We start from the raw sequence: 16,502 nt of genomic DNA on the forward strand, positions 1-16,502 counted from the left end.
CTGAGGTGTTCCAGGTGGAGTTAACTGTAAGGCAATCCCACAGTCTTTGAGGTGTTGATCAAACTCGTGAGAAAGATACTCACCACTACGGTCTGAGCGCAGTGTTTTAATCTTTCTACCCAGTAGGTTCTGTACCCGACTCTGGTATTCCTTGAATTTCTCAAAGGATTCACTTTTGTGCTTCATTAAGTAGACATAGCCATATCTACTTAAATCATCTGTGAAAGTGATGAAATACCTATAGCCTTCTCGTGCGGTGATTGACATAGGTCCACACACATCCGTATGTATGAGTCCTAATAGGTCAGCAGCGCGCATTCCAACACCTTTGAAGGAAATTCGAGTCATCTTACCGATGAGACATGATTCACACGTGCCAAATGATTGAAAATCAAAGGCCGAGATAGCTCCATTCTTTATGAGCTGTTTCACGCGTTTCTCATTAATGTGTCCCATACGGCAGTGCCATAGGTATGTTTGATCTTTGTCACCGACCTTTAACTTCTTATTCATTACGTGTAATATTTCGGTGGTTTGATATAAAACATAAATTCCGTTCATGGAGACTGCCTTGCCATAAATCATATCGTGTAATGAGAAAATGCAAGTATTATTCTCTATTACAAATGAAAAACCAAGTTTGTCAAGTGCAGAAACTGAAATAATGTTTTTAGAAAGACTGGGTACATAATAGCAGTTATATAAAAATAAGTCAAATCCGTTAGGAAGCTGGATCACGTATGTTCCCCTCGAGACGGCAGCCACTCGTGCTCCATTCCCGACACGCAGGTCCACCTCACCCTTTACGAGGGGTTCGATGTTTCGGAGCCCCTGCACATGATTACACAGATGAGAACCACAACCAGTATCTAGTACCCAAGTTCCGTAACTTGCGTGGTTAATCTCAATCATATGAATAAAAGTAGAAGAGGAAGAAGACATACCAACAGGTTTAACGCGACCTGCTTTTATGTCCTCATGATAAACAGGACATGTACGCCTCCAATGCCCAGTCTTGTGGCAATGATGGCATTCCATGTTTTCGGTCTTGCTCTTTGTCGCGCCTGATGAGTTGCTTGCCTCACCAGGCCCACTCTTACCTGATCCCGACTTCTTAAACTTTGGTTTACCTACCGCTAGGTCGGCCTGAGCTTCGCCCTTACCCTTGCCCTTGTTTGACACAACGAGAACATCCTGTTTCAGGCTCCCACTGAACTTCATGTCCTTCTCGGTCTGTACGAGAAGGGAGTGCAGTTCATGGGGACTTTTCTTCAAATCATTCATATAGTAATTCGCTCTGAAGAGCGCAAAACCATCGTGGAGTGAATGAAGCATGCGGTCAATCACAATGTTCTCGCTGATTTTACAATCAAGCGCCTCCAGTCTTTCGACATTCTCAATCATGCTCAGAATGTGTGGGCTAACCGGTTGGCCCTTCTGGAGTCTCGCATCAAAGAAACGAGTGGTATGCTCATAGGTCACGATTCTCGGTGCTTTCGAGAATTCCTTAGTGAGCGTGGTGAAAATCTTGTTTGCACCTTGGGCTATGAAGCGTTTCTGCAAATTGGATTCCATTGCAAAAATGAGTACGTTTTTAATCGCACCCGCTTCCATGACGAAGTCGCTATACTTGGAGACTTCGTTAACTCGAGCCGGGGGCCACGGGGCTGGCGGGAGGGGCTCGATCGGATACTTGAGCTTCCCGTCGGCGGTGGCGCATTCCGTAATGCCGCCTCCCATTCCGTGAAGTTTGATCCATCATTCTTCGATCTAGTAGACGATTCATCTGATTCATAAAGATCCGAAGCCAGGACTCACGGTCCAATGTGGCACTTGGCATTGGGTCATCGAGGATGCCAGCCATTATGTTATTAGCAGTTAAAAATGTGATCTACGCTGAAAAAGAAAGAAAAACAAAAACGAAATAAGCAACTCATCGAGGTGATTTAAGTCTATTCAAAATTCATTTTAATCGTGTAGACTCATTGCACTTGCATAATTGATCTCCCTCAAGAATACTACAAGTGATCCCAAGACTCAACTTCCGTAAATTGATAAGCCAACTGTTTAGCTAGTTCTTCCGTAAGAACTCTCGGTCGATAGATTTCCGTAAATCCTATCTATAGTCCACCACAATCACAGGATCGTACGAGTGACCATAGTGTTGAGATAAAATAAGTCAATCAGTTCCAACTTACCCGACGTATAAGGGGTCATATTATGCCTACCGACGAAGAAGGGATTCATTGGAGTTTGACCTATAAAGACTATTCTCAATTTTTGGTTATACGAGGAAGATCCCATCAACTTAGTTTTAATTCATTTTAAGTGAACCAATAACTAGCATTACGTGAATGAATTAACTTAGGTGATGGCTTAAAATTGATCGTGTGACATAAGAATGTCAAAGAAAACTAACGCGTGACCTCTATATGAGTCAGTTTACATGCAATTATTAGGTGGTTTGGTTTTTAGGCGGAAGATGATGCAATCTATCGTTACGATAAAATAAATAAAAATGCAAAACGTAAATAAAAAAATTCCTAGTGTGGCCTATCCTAGTAAAAAGAACATAATACAACTTTGGAATCCACCGTTGGACCCGAGAAGCTAATCTTTGTCCATGTAGCGGGAGTGAGCATCCGATCTCCATCTTTGGTCTTCTCAAAATTACAATTTAAAATTACAAAATATAAACCTATTTACATTCTAAATAAAAACTGTAATTATAAAAGAAAAACCAAAACGGAGATGCGAGATCTCAAAATACAACCAAGACCGTGTTCCATCATTACGGTAACACGTTCTACTAAGGCCACACTAAGTTACAACCGATTGTAAAAATAAATACGTAATTAAAAGCATTCAAAACATTCAACAATAACGATAAATAAAATGCATCAACTAAAACAAATTTATTCGTGACATAATTCCGTAATTATGTTAAATTTATCCAAACCACCAAAGACAATTAAAATTATGTGATAAAACCGATTTAATCAACTTAATTTTAATTCATTACAATCCGTTACTTTAAATCGTTTTAAAATAACTAAATGGTACGTGAGTGAACCGTTTCACTATCAAGCGAGTGTACAACATCCGTATGATGTACATTTTATGGCCAAAAGAGAATTTAAAACAAAAAGAATAAAATTCAATGCTGCCAAAACGAAATCCCTCGATCCAGGGACACAAGTTCTCGATCGAGGAACAAAAAGGGTCGATCGAATGAAGCTGCTATTCGATCGAGAGGTTGCCAAATAGTAAGTACTCGATCGACAGGACTCGAGGTCGATCGAGGACTCATATTAGCAATACTGCTCGATCGAGTACGAGGATTTCTCGATCGAGCAGTGGGGTTTTAAAAGAGGTCGATCGAGTGAAGCATGTGCTCGATCGAACGAAAACAACATTGATAGAGGTCTCGATCGAGTAGAAAATTGCTCGACCGAGAGCAAAACATGCTGAAACTTTAAAAACCCTCGTGAAAACAATTGGTAAAACAAAAACCAATGCAATTTTGATCTAAAACGCATAAAATCAATTCTACAATTGACAAAACTTAACATATTGCTATAATCTCCGTATAAAATAACAATATGCAAAAGAACAAATCAAAAACAAGATCAGCCGTGTGTATACATGACATGGTTTTCAAGAACAGAAAACAACCGAAATAAAAATTCCAGCCGCACGGTTTTCTAGACAAAAACAAGATCGTTTCAAATCGTTTTTATGATAATCACATTGAAAAACATACGTGGCCTCGCTCTGATACCACTTGTGGGGAAATATCCGTAAAATTCCCATAAATCTTAGGACTATAACGTAGATTTAGCATGTGATTATTGTCATAAAACATAAATACAAGAGAAACGATAAAGGTAAAGAATCAACCTCGGGTCCTAGTGCAATTCGGCAAAATGAACAGAAAACAACGTAGATTTCCTCTTAATTGTTGCACCCAAGACCGTCTGAGAATATGCCCTTGTGCTAGAATGTATTCTCTAATTGCCTTGCAATATTGAGAGAATTTGTTGTGAGTTTTACGAGATGTGAGATCTAGGTTTCAGAGGAAATTTTTCCAAAACCCTAGTTTTGTGTGCAAAATCAATTGTCTAGGTCACAAAAGGAGAGGAGCTCTCCTTTTGTGTGTTTCGACAACCGTGGGTTTGCATGGGGAAGTGGGCTTCCACTTCCTCTTAATTTTACCTCGTGGTCCGGCTCGAAAAATGCTAAATGTATATGACACGCTTCTATTATAAATCGTCATCGGTTATCGGTTATTAAAACATCAACTAATAACACGGATTAGTTGAAATATTAATACATGTCCGACAAAGACGATATTGTATAATTAATTCAATATACATCAATTTAAATATAATCGTTTATATTTAATTTACGAATTAACTGTTTAATTCGTTTTAGCCATTATTATTTAATCTGGATTAAATAATTATCTCAACATCGCGTTTGACTAATTATTAGTCAATGACTTCGACTAATTGCTTAGTCAACTTTGGCATCAACATGACTGTATTTTCATACCGTCACATCTCTCAAACGTGTCCTATAGGTGTGACTTTTAGGGACCAGTTGATCACCGCCATCTGTATGACAATAACGTCAAACTTATCTAGCAAGCCAACCGTTATTGATAAACGTGGACCTACTGATTATAATACAAAAGTATACCCTTTGATCCTTTTGGAGATTTATAAGTCCTTGCACTAACTGTAAAGGACACCAGCCCCAACAGCAAGACGGTGCAAGGGTGTTTTATCCCGACCATCAGTCTAAAATGCCCTCTCGAAAGGTCGAATACCAAGCCCTCCAGCCAGGCAGGGGACATAAGCCCTCCTGACAGGCCGGATTTCCCACCCCTTCAACCATTATAGGCAAAAACTATACTTGGTTGAATTACTCACGACAGCTCAAATGACAGGACAAGTTCAAAAATGTCTTACAGGTTAAAAAAGTAAAGATTTTGACAGGTCCACAGGACTGGAAAAACAAAGTTCACAGGTTTGAAGAAAACAGGTTAACAGGTTTGATAGGTTAACAAGTTTAAAGAATGACAGGATTGAACAAAGCAAGCCTAAAAGACGAAGTTTATATCATTAATAAAACCCTTACCCTCTGGGGCAAAGGTAGCAAAATATATATCCATCCTATCAGGAATAATCTCCCTGACTAGGACCAACAAAATATAAAATTGTCTTTACAAGGACATTCCCCCGGGGAAAATGTACAAAATGATTAATGATTCTACCAAGGACATTCTCCTTGGTTGGGCAAAATACCATTGATTGACATTTCTGCGAATGACATCCCTCTTGTCAGAGCTAGATACTAACACCGATCAGAAATTATTCCTCGCCTGACCGAGCGCCATAATTCCTCTTTCTCAAGAAACACACTAGCCTTCATCGGCTCAGAATACTTTTCCAATATAATCCTTGTCTTACCCTGCCTTATCGCAGCAATGAACATTGACTCACACACTTTGCGAATACACTTAATCAAAAAGAATACATTACTGATTCATATAATGGGGCAAAGACAAGCCAGGTCAGCTGTACGAAGACTACATGACTGAGTCATACGTACAAGGTAACATGTTGAATATAGCGAGCAGTAATGGCAGGGGCATCAGTCAGATCAATTAGCTTATCAAGATTAGCTCCAGTACTGAAGACAGGCCAACCACCTGTGAACTTTCCTGCTTTCCTTTGTACTAACAGAATATGTGCAGGACAAACAAAAATTGAAGGGTACTCACCACCAACGCATGCATCGAAATTAAGATACGCCAGGTCAGGCCCAACCAAGTTGGCCCTGATACATATGACAAGTCCACCCAAATGGGAGAATTTTCAGGAATCCATACGCCATAATCAGCAGGAATGATCCCTTCATCCTTCAAAATTTTCTCAAACTTAGGTTTGAGACGATTGAGGAAAAAGTGTTGTTCATCGAGAACCTTCATCGGCTCAAATTTTTGTAGAAGATGGTGACATTATCAATAGCTAGAGCAGGGGATTCATCTTCAAAAGTGACGGGTTGATTTCCAGAAAATTCAGGCTTATTTTCAGAAATATTTTCATAGTTTGAGACGAAAGGTGTGCCAAGAGCAACAGCAACCCTGGTTGATTATCTTTTTACAACCATGGTTAGTTTTTCTGGTAATTTTAAGGAAAATAGACGAAGATCAAAGAAAGATTGGGAGAATTATAGAGGAATTGATCAAGTTTTGGTGGATAATAAAGCATGAAGTGAAGAAATTATTTATAGACTGTAAAGTTTGGGATTTACTGCAACTAGCCGTCTTCTTAATGATGAACCACGCTGAATCATCCTGAAGAAGTCGTCTAAAGATGAAAAGCGAAGGTTATCTCCTTATTTCTGGCCTGACCCAGCGATAATAAGGAGATAAGGGGCAATTGTTAGACCTGGAATTTCGCACTACTGACAGGATGGAATTCTACCCTGGCCTGACGATCAGGGTAGGTCCGTCAGGGTAGTCCAAGTTTGGCACCAGCCGATGAGACTAGACTCCCGCGTCATCTTCAGGATCAAGTTCAACCCTGGCCTGACAATCAGGGTGTCAGGACGTCAAGCCATCAGGGTGTCAGGACGTCAAGCCATCAGGGTATCAGGACGTCTGGCTATCATGGTATCAGGAGACAAGCGCCAAGCCGGAGAGGACAACGGTCAAGTGTAAGGTCAACATTTGACCAAGTCAAGAATAATTATATAGGATTATGACCACATTAATATGGTAATTAAGAGCATATTGATGATGAAGATTCTGTCATAAACAAGGAGCATTAATAGGCATTAATGCGCAATAAAGACTACAATTAAGGAGAAATATTCAGCATTAAGTATAAAGATTTGGCAGCCATCCAGCCTGCCTATATAAGGAGCATTTGAAGATCATTTGGTAAGACAAGACATACTCCAACATATACAACACGCACTACAAGATTACAAGCCACACAACACTTAGAGAAATATTACAAACATTGTCATTATCATACTTATATTCTCCCAATTACATAGTGAAATCCTCTCCTGGCTTGGTGCCCGTGGTTTTTTCCCATTCAAGGGTTTTCCACGTACAAATTCCTTTGTCTTATTATTTACTTTATTTGCATTGCTTTTTATCAACCCTGCCTAGGCATGATCACGATAATATCACAATAGGATAATACTAGTTAACCCCCTATACTATTCTACCCTGGTCATATTTCCAGCCTTGCGCAAAATATGGACAAAACACACGGCATGGCTGAAATTTGACCCCCAGGCTGGCTAAGGCATCTGTCTGAGTATTCAAGTCCCTTGGTATTTGGTCAATGTCAAATGAACTAACTTTTTTGCAAAGGTTTTTGACATAATCTAGATAGAGGACCATTTTTGAACCCTTTGCTGCATATGTTCCTTTGACTTGATTGGAAATTAAAAGAGAGTCAGTTTTTACCTTGAGGTTTGTCACACCAAGTTCTATACATACCTTAAGTCCAGCTATCAAGGCTTCGTATTCAGCTTCATTGTTTGCTGCTTTGAATTCACAACTAATAGCCTGTGCAATTAGGTCTCCCTGTGGTGATTTGAATACTAGACCTAGGCCAGTCCCTCTCATATTTGTTGCTCCGTCTACGTGTAAGGTCCATTCCTGGCCTGATTTATAGGTGTCTAGATGGTTGACCTCTTTTATGAGGTCTGGTTCTAGGTTAGGGCTGAATTTAGCCACAAAGTCTTCTAATGCCTGAGATTTAATTGTTGTCCTGGGTTCAAAGGTTATATCATAGGTACTTATTTGTACTGAGCATTTTGCCATTCTGCCTGATAGCTTAGGCTTTCTCAGGACAGATTTGATAGGCAGGTTGGTTCTGACAATGAATGGGTGACTTTCAAAGTAAGGTCTGAGTTTGGTGCAAGATATGATTAAATCAAGTACGTATTTTTCAAGTAGACTATACCTTGTTTCTGCATCCAGGAGACTTTTACTTACATAATAGACTGGGTGCTGCTGGCCTTCAATCTCCTTGGTTAAGACTCCGCTTACTGCTGTTTTAGTGACAGATAGGTAGACCGTCAGGGGTTCCTCTTTGTTTGGTTTGGCTAGCAGTGAGGGTTTAGTCAGATATGCTTTAAGGTCCTGGAAGGCTGCTTCATGTTCAGGCAACCATTTGAATAATTTGTTCTTCCCGAGGAGGTCATAGAAAGATCTGCATCTTTCTGATGATCTGGATATAAATCTGTTCAGGGCTGCAATTCTTCCTGTTAACTTTTGGATGTCTTTGACTGATTTGGGAGATTCTAGTTCCAGGATAGCTTTTATTTGTTCTGAGCTGGCTTCTATTCCTCTTTTGGTTACCATGTATCCCAAAAATTTGCCTGAAGAAACTCCAAAATGGCATTTGGAAGGATTGAGCTTCATATTGAATTTTTCCGGGATCTTGAAAGCTACTTCTAGGTCCCTGACATGATCTTCAGCCTTTTTTTATTTGACCACCATGTCATCAATATAGACTTACATTGTATCCCCTATTTGATCTTTAAACATCATGTTGACCAGGCATTGATATGTTGCCCCTGTGATGCGACTCCGCTAAGTGTTCACAAATTAAGATGTGGTCGTTGGTCACGGTCGAATCAAAACACAATTTATAGCTCCACAAACAACTCTACAATTAGTAAAGAGGCAAGTAAAGGTCGGATCCCAAGGGACGGGAGTTGAAATGAGATTTCTATTGTAACTAGTGGTGTCTAAGGGGTGTCACAAATTGGGTTGATGTAGAAGGTTACTAAACTAGAATAACAATGAAAATAAACAAGCAAGATGAATTAAAGGGGTGTAAACAATTGATTAAAGGCACTAGGGTGTCATGGGATCATAGGGGAATCATGGGATATGATCATACAAACATGTTCTCAAATTATAAGCAAGCAATTATTGTTGTGATGGATTGAGTTGGGTTATATCTTACAATCCTAGGAAAGTTTGGGTCCCGGAGCCGAATCGATTAGATTGTACAACACCTACAAGTCGACTTAATCTTCCCTACTCAACAACATGCATGGTCTAATGAGACTCGAGTTGGGTTATGTCTTACAAGTCTCATTGAAAAGATAGAAGATGATAGTAAATGCAAGGATTCATAGGCTTAGCATTTCATCAAATATAACATGTGCATGAGTTGAGATCAAAACAAGCAAGCAAATAAAACATGAAAGCATGTTAATTTAAGCATGAATCATTCCCCATGTTGGTTTCCCCTAATCACCCATTAACCCTAGCTAAGAGACTACTCACTCATTATCATGTTGATCATGCTAGCAAGGTTGTCAATCATACCAACAATATGAAACATGATGAATAAATGAAAGTAATTAACAATAATTAAAAAGGGATTAAGAGATTATACCTACTAATGATTCCAATAATAAAGCAAGAATAATAGAAGTACTTGAATGCTAGATTGAGAGGTTGTCAATATCCCAATAATAACCCAAATAATCTTTAATTACCCAAAATAAAGGATGAACAAGAGAGAGATTAAGGAACTAAAACTTGGATTAAAACTTGATTAATACTTGATTACAATATTGAAGAGAGATTTGATTGATATTAACTACACTAATTATTGATAAGAAGAACATGCTCCTCTAATTAGACTAATGGGGTATTTCTAGTGAAAATTAGGGAGGATGCATTAGGGTTAACTAAGGGCTAAACTAGTAATTACACTTTTTAAGTTGAGCAAGGAGGACCCGGTATTTTCTGAGAGAAGGGCTTCTCTTTTCGTAGCTTGAAGAAGACAATCCGTGCTGTGAAGAAATCCGGGCGGAATAAGGTCGGGACGGACGGATTGTTGGCAATCCGCTCGGATTGTCAGTCAGCATAGTAACTTCTTCTTTTCTTCCCTTTTCTTCATAAATTCCTTGGGGATTTCCTTGGGGACTCAAGGATCTTTCCTCAACATTGCTCTTCTACTATGATATGTACAAAGGCCTTCTAGTCTTGTCTCTCCTTGATGCTTGGTCATTGAATTCGATCAATTTAGTCTCGTTTTGCCATGAAAATGCAAGATTCTTACTCCTTTCCTACCAAGGGATCAAAATCTCAAAGAATATGCAAAACAAAGAACTAAAGATAAGAAATGACCCAAATAAGCACTAAAAAGCATGGAAACAAGGCTAATTCAGGGGCTAAATATGCGCCAATTATGGTCACATCACCCTGCATTCTTCAGGCCAAAGGGCATTGCTGTGTAGTAGTATATGCCTCTTTCTGTGATGAATGCAGTGTGTTCCTGGTCAGATGGGTGCATCTTGATCTGGTTGAATCCACTTGAGGCATCCATAAATGTTAGGAGTTCGTGTCCTGTTGTGGCGTCTACCATTGCATCTATATGAGGAAGTGGGAACGGGTCTTTTGGGCAGGCTTTGTTGAGGTTTGCGTAGTCTACACAAACTCTCCACTTACCATTCTTTTTCTGTACTACCACCACATTAGCCAGCCAGTCAGGGTACATGACTTCTCTTATCATTCCCATGTCTAGCAATTTGTCTACTTCTTCATTAATAATGGCATTGCGTTCAGAGGCAAACTTTCTTCTTTTCTGTTGCACAGGCTTATAAGATTTGTCAATGTTGAGTTTATGTGTAATGATATTAGCATCTATACCAGTCATATCAAAATGAGACCAGGCAAAATGTGAGGATTTATTCTTAAGAAAGCTTACTAATTCTGGTCTGATATTGTCAGGAACATCAGATCCTACTAGTACATGCCTGTCAGGATACTTGGGGTCTAAAATGACTTGATCTGTTTCCATTTTGGTTTCTACCACATAAGTGGTCCTGACAGGGTACTGTAATTGCTAAGCGAAGGACTTACCTGTCTTGGAAGGTTTCAATGATTCAGTGTAACATTCCTGGGCAGATTTTTGTTCACCTTTTATGGTTGCTACTCCTCATTCTGTTGGTATCTTGACACATTGGTGGTAGGTGGTAGGTGGAAGGTATAGCCCTGACAATGTGGAACCATGGTCTTCCTAGGATAGCATTGTAGGATGACAGGCAGTCAGGACTCTAAATCTCTCATATGAGGAGACTTCTTCCACATATGTTGGCAGGTATATTTCCCCCAGCGTGTTCTTTGTCTCTCCGCTGAATCCCACTAGGACATTAGACTTCTTTATGATTTGGCTCTCATCAATCTTCATTGCTTTCAGGACATCAAGCATGATCAGGTTTATTGAGCTACCTCCATCTACTGGAATTCGCAGAACACGTGCAGTTCCTATTTGCACGGTGATAACCAGGCTATCATGGTGTAGGTCAGGAATTCCCTGCATATCAGTGTCGTCAAAAGTAATTTGAGGTAAATTTCTGAGTTTAAAAGGAGATTTCATTTTTGACTCCATGGCGATTTTCTTTGCAGCAGAACTGGTCAGGCCATAGATCTCAGATCCTCCATTGATGAATTTGACCTCATATATGGGTGGTGCTGGGGGCAGGTCACGTTGTTGCCTTTCTTGATTCTTTCTTGCTCCATCGTCTTCCCTGCTCTTTGATGGCATCAGGTCTTTCAGATAACCTTTCTTTAGTAGGAAGGCCACTTGCCTGTGCAATCCCAGACATTCTTCTGTTGTGTGCCCTATGTCCATATGGAATTCACACCATCTTTTAGTGTCTTTCCTTGTGATGTGACCATAATTAGCGCATATTTAGCCCCCGAATTAGCCTTGTTCCCATGCCTTTTAGTGCATATTTGGGTCATTTATTGTCTTTAGTTCTTTGTTTTGCATATTCTTTGAGATTTTGATCCCTTGGTAGGAAAGGAGTAAGAATCTTGCATTTTCATGGCAAAACGAGACTAAATTGATTGAATTCAATGACCAAGCATCAAGGAGAGACAAGATTAGAAGGCCTTTGTACATATTATAGTAGTTGGGCAATGACAAGAAAGGATCCTTGCATCCCCGAGGAAATCCCCAAGGATTTTATGAAGAAAAGGGAAGAAAAGAAGAAGAAATAATGCTGAGCTACAATCCGAGGGGCTTCTCCATAATCCGCCCGTCCTCCACAAGCACAATCCGTGCGTCTTCCTTCAAAGACGCCCGGGCAGCAGCCACCAGAGAATCCGCCCGGATTGCCTTGAAGACGCCCGTCTTCCCCCGCCTGAATCCGCCCGTCCCGACACCAATACGCCCGGATTCCTCCCCAGCACAATTTCGTCTTCTTCAAGCTTGAAAGAAAGAAGCCCTTCCTTCGAAAAATACCGGCGTCTCCCTGCTCAATCTAAAAAGTGTAATTACTAGTTTAGCCCTTTGTTAAACCTAATGCATCCACCTAATTTCCACTATAAATACCCCATTAGTCTAATTAGAAGAGCATGTTCTTCTCATCAATTATTAGAGTAGTTAATATCAATCAAATCCCTCTTTAGTTTTGTAATCAACAATTAATCAAGTTTTAATACAAGTTTTATTTCCTTAATCTCTCTTTTGTTCATCCTTTATTTTGGGTAATTGAAGATTATTTGGGTTATTATTGGGAGATTGACAACCTCTCAATCAAGCTTCAAGTACTTCTTTTATTCTTTGCTTTATTATTGGAATCATTAGTAGGTATAATTCTCTTAATCCCTTTTTAATTATTGTTAATTACTTTAATTTATTCATCATGTCTCCTTTTGTTGGTATGATTGACAACCTTGCTAGCATGATCAACATGATAATGAGTGAGTAGTGACCTAGCTAGGGTTAATGGGTAATTAGGGGAAACCAACATGGGGAATGATTCATGCTTAAATTAATATGCTTTCATGATTTATTTGCTTGCTTGTTTTGATCTCAACTTATGCACATGTTATGATTGATGAAATGTGAGCCTATGAATCATTGCATTTTTTACCCATCACCTATCTTTTCAATGAGACTTGTAAGACATAAACCAACTCGAGTCTCATTAGACCATGCATGTTGTTGAGTAGGGAAGATTAAGTCGACTTGTAGGTGTTGTACAATCTAATCGATTCGGCTCCGGGACCCAAACTTTCCTAGGATTGTAAGATATAACCTAACTCAATCCATCACAACAATAATTGCTTGCTTATAATTTGAGAACATGTTTATATGATCAATTCCCATGATTCCCCTATGACCCCATGACACCCTAGTGCTTTTTATCAATTGTTTACAACCCTTTTATTTCATCTTGCTTATTTACTTTCATTGCTATTTAGTTAGTGACCTTCTACATCAACCCAAATTGTGACACCCCTAAGACACCACTAGTTTCAATAGAAATCTCATCTCAATTCCTGTCCCTTGGGATCTGACCTTTACTTGCTTCTTTACTAATTGTAGAGTTGTTTGTGAAGCTATAAATTGTGTTTTGATTCAGATGTGACCCAACGACAACATCTATTCAATTGTGAACACGAAACGGACCGATAAAAAATGGCGCCGTTGCCGGGGACGGTGTTAACTTGATTTAGATTTTCTTACATTGTTATTAGTTGTGTCTTTCTTTGCCTTGTGGAAGTGAAACTCCTCAAGGTTTTTTCTAATTGTTTTCGAGTTGTTTGATATTTTGCATGTCTAGAAGGTCACAAGGTGATTTGTTACCTTTTGATTGTGAAATTGAAAGAACTTTGACAACCAATAGAAGACTTGCTAGGAGGAATTTGAGAGGTATTAGTGAGGTTGTAGATATTCAACCAACTATTGAGTTCATCAACCCTTTTGCAAGAGAAGCTGAGGAGAACCCAACACAAAATACCACACAAAATCAACCCACAATGCCTAAGTTTTCATCACATTCCGTACCCACCGAGGAGAACCTACCCAATGGTACTCCCACACCACAACATTTGACCGGAAATTTTATTGCTAAATCCGCCTTTATCCAATTAGTCGAAAGGAGCCAATTTGGGGGGATGCCTAGTGAAGACCCTCATTCCCATATGGAAACCTTTTGTGACTATTGTGATGCGATTTCTTAAACCGGTGTAACTCAAGACCAAATTCGATGGGTCTTATTTCCTTTTTCCCTAATTGGCACCGCGAAACAATGGTTGAAAGGCCTTGATAAGGCCACTCTCGGAATTGACTCTTGGAAGAAATTGGCTCTAGCTTTCTACAAAAAATTCTACCCACCGGAAAAGACTAACATGCTAAGAGCTCAAATTACGGGTTTTAAGCAAAGGGATGAAGAATCTTTGTATGAAGCTTGGGAGCAGTTCAAGGGAATTTGTCGCTCATGTCCTCACCATGGACTTAGCGAGTGGTTCTTGGTACAACAATTTTGGAACGGTCTATATGAAGATTCAAGGAACATTATCAATATGGGATCAAATGGAATGTTCACAGAAGTTGATGACAATCAAACATGGAACAAAATTGAGGAAATGGCGGTCCATAACTCACAATATAGTAGACCTCACAAGGCTACTAGAGGAGGAAAGCATGAAGTGGACTCCGTTACTCAATTGGGTGCTCAACTTAGTGCTCACATTGACACAATCAATTTGAAGTTTGAAAAAGCTATGGCTAGACTTGAAGAAGCCTCAAAATCACCAAAGCATCATGTTAATGCCAATGATAGCATCTTCATCAATCCCAAGTGGGATATGTGAGAATTGTGGAACTTTGGGACATGACCAAAGTGAATGTAGGGGAACAAATGAACAAGTGAATGCTTTCCAAGCATACAAGAGTGGTACCCCGTATTCCAACTATTACAATGAAAACACCAAATTCCATCCAAATCTCTCATACAAAAGCCAAAATGTTCAAAATCCTCAAACAACATACGCCCCACCTCCCATGAGAAACCAAAATCAAAGACCCTTTTACAACCAAAACCAAGGTTACCAAAATCAAAATTCATATAATCACCAAAATGACCAAGGTTTTGATGTTCAAAAAGCGGTCCTCCAAATGAAAAAGAATCAACAAGAATTTTTCACTCAAATGCAAAAAGATAGTCAAGAAAAGGAAACCACCATCAACAACATTCTAGCTCACACCAAGATGTTGGAAACCCAATTGACTCAACTAGCATCTTCAAGCTCACAAACACAAAAGGGGCAATTACCACCTCAAGGTAATCCCCCAAGACATGAAACGGTTAGTGCCATTCACTTGAGAAGTGGTACGAGGTATGAAGCACCAAAGAAGCAAGTTGAGGATGAAGTTGTGGAAGCTAGTGATAAGGAAGAAATTGTGCAAAACTCCAAGGATGGAGAATCATCAAAAGAAGAGATTTCAAAGAAAAATGAAGACAAGGTCAAGGAGAAGGAGCCCATTGTGATTAGACTTCCTTTTCCAAGTCGTCAAGCCGAGCCCAAATTTGATGACCAACTTGGAAAGTTTATGGAAATTGTGAAGAATTTGGAAGTCTCGATTCCTTTCACGGAATTAATCAATCACGTGCCGGCCTATGCGAAATACATGAAAGACATCCTCACAAAGAAGAAGTCGATCCGGAAACTTGAGACTATCGCCTTCACTAAGGTGAGTAGTGCAATACTTCAAGGAAGTTCACCTCCAAAACTAAAGGATCCGGGAAGCTTCTCAATACCGTGTACTATTGGCGACACCACGATCAACAAAGCCTTATGTGATCTAGGGGCTAGTGTGAGTGTTATGCCGTACTCGGTGAGTAAAAGGTTGGGGATGGGAGAGCTTAAGTGCACCAATATCACACTCCAAATGGCCGATAGATCGACGAAGACACCATTAGGGACATGGGAAGATGTTCCCATACGAATTGGGAAGTTTTTCATCCCGGTGGACTTTGTCATTGTTGATATGGAGGAAGATTCCAACATTCCAATCATTCTAGGAAGACCCTTCTTACACACCGCGGGTGCGGTGATTGATGTAAAACATGGAGAGCTCACTCTAGAGGTGGGAAATGAGAGTATAACTTTTAATCTTGACAAAACTATGAGAGCTCCCCGTTTACATGAACCGTGTTTTATGATCGATCATTATAGTCGGAAGGATGAAAGGAAGAAGTCGGAACTCCAATGGAAGAAGAAAATTAAAGATGCTCCATTCAAAGAGCAAGTGAATTGTGACAAAGAGAGCTTGCAAAGCTCATCAAAGCCAAGCAATGAAGAAGATGGCCTTATTGGCCAAGAAAAAGAAATGGGAAAGTTGTCTCCACCAAATCAAGAGATTTTCAATGATCAACTTAATGAAGTTTGTGATCTTTGGGACGACATATTTGAAGGGATTTTTAATCCCTACATTGGTAATGCCATCGATCAAGACCGACAACAAGGGCCAAGGTCTATTGAAGACCTTTATCATGACAATGAACAAGCGTTTGATTACTTTTTCAAGGTGTTGAGCAACATCAACAACACCTTGAACATGCCCCCTTGACATCTCATCAAGAATGAGAGTTTGATGGAGTCCTCCCTAAACCACCATTTGTAAATATTTCTAACTCCCTAACTCGCA

General features: G+C 39.7%; 1 non-coding gene across 1 annotated transcript; it reads right to left on the bottom strand.

Moving 5' to 3' along the window:
* Nucleotides 1–14,200: 14,200 nt before the first annotated feature.
* On the bottom strand, nt 14,201–14,307 carry LOC141618460 (small nucleolar RNA R71). The gene has a single exon (XR_012531397.1). It is a non-coding gene; the product is annotated as a small nucleolar RNA R71 (small nucleolar RNA).
* Between the last annotated feature and the right edge of the window lie 2,195 nt (nt 14,308–16,502).

Source organism: Silene latifolia, chromosome 1, assembly GCF_048544455.1.
Source record: "Silene latifolia isolate original U9 population chromosome 1, ASM4854445v1, whole genome shotgun sequence".
Taxonomy (NCBI): Eukaryota; Viridiplantae; Streptophyta; class Magnoliopsida; order Caryophyllales; family Caryophyllaceae; genus Silene; species Silene latifolia.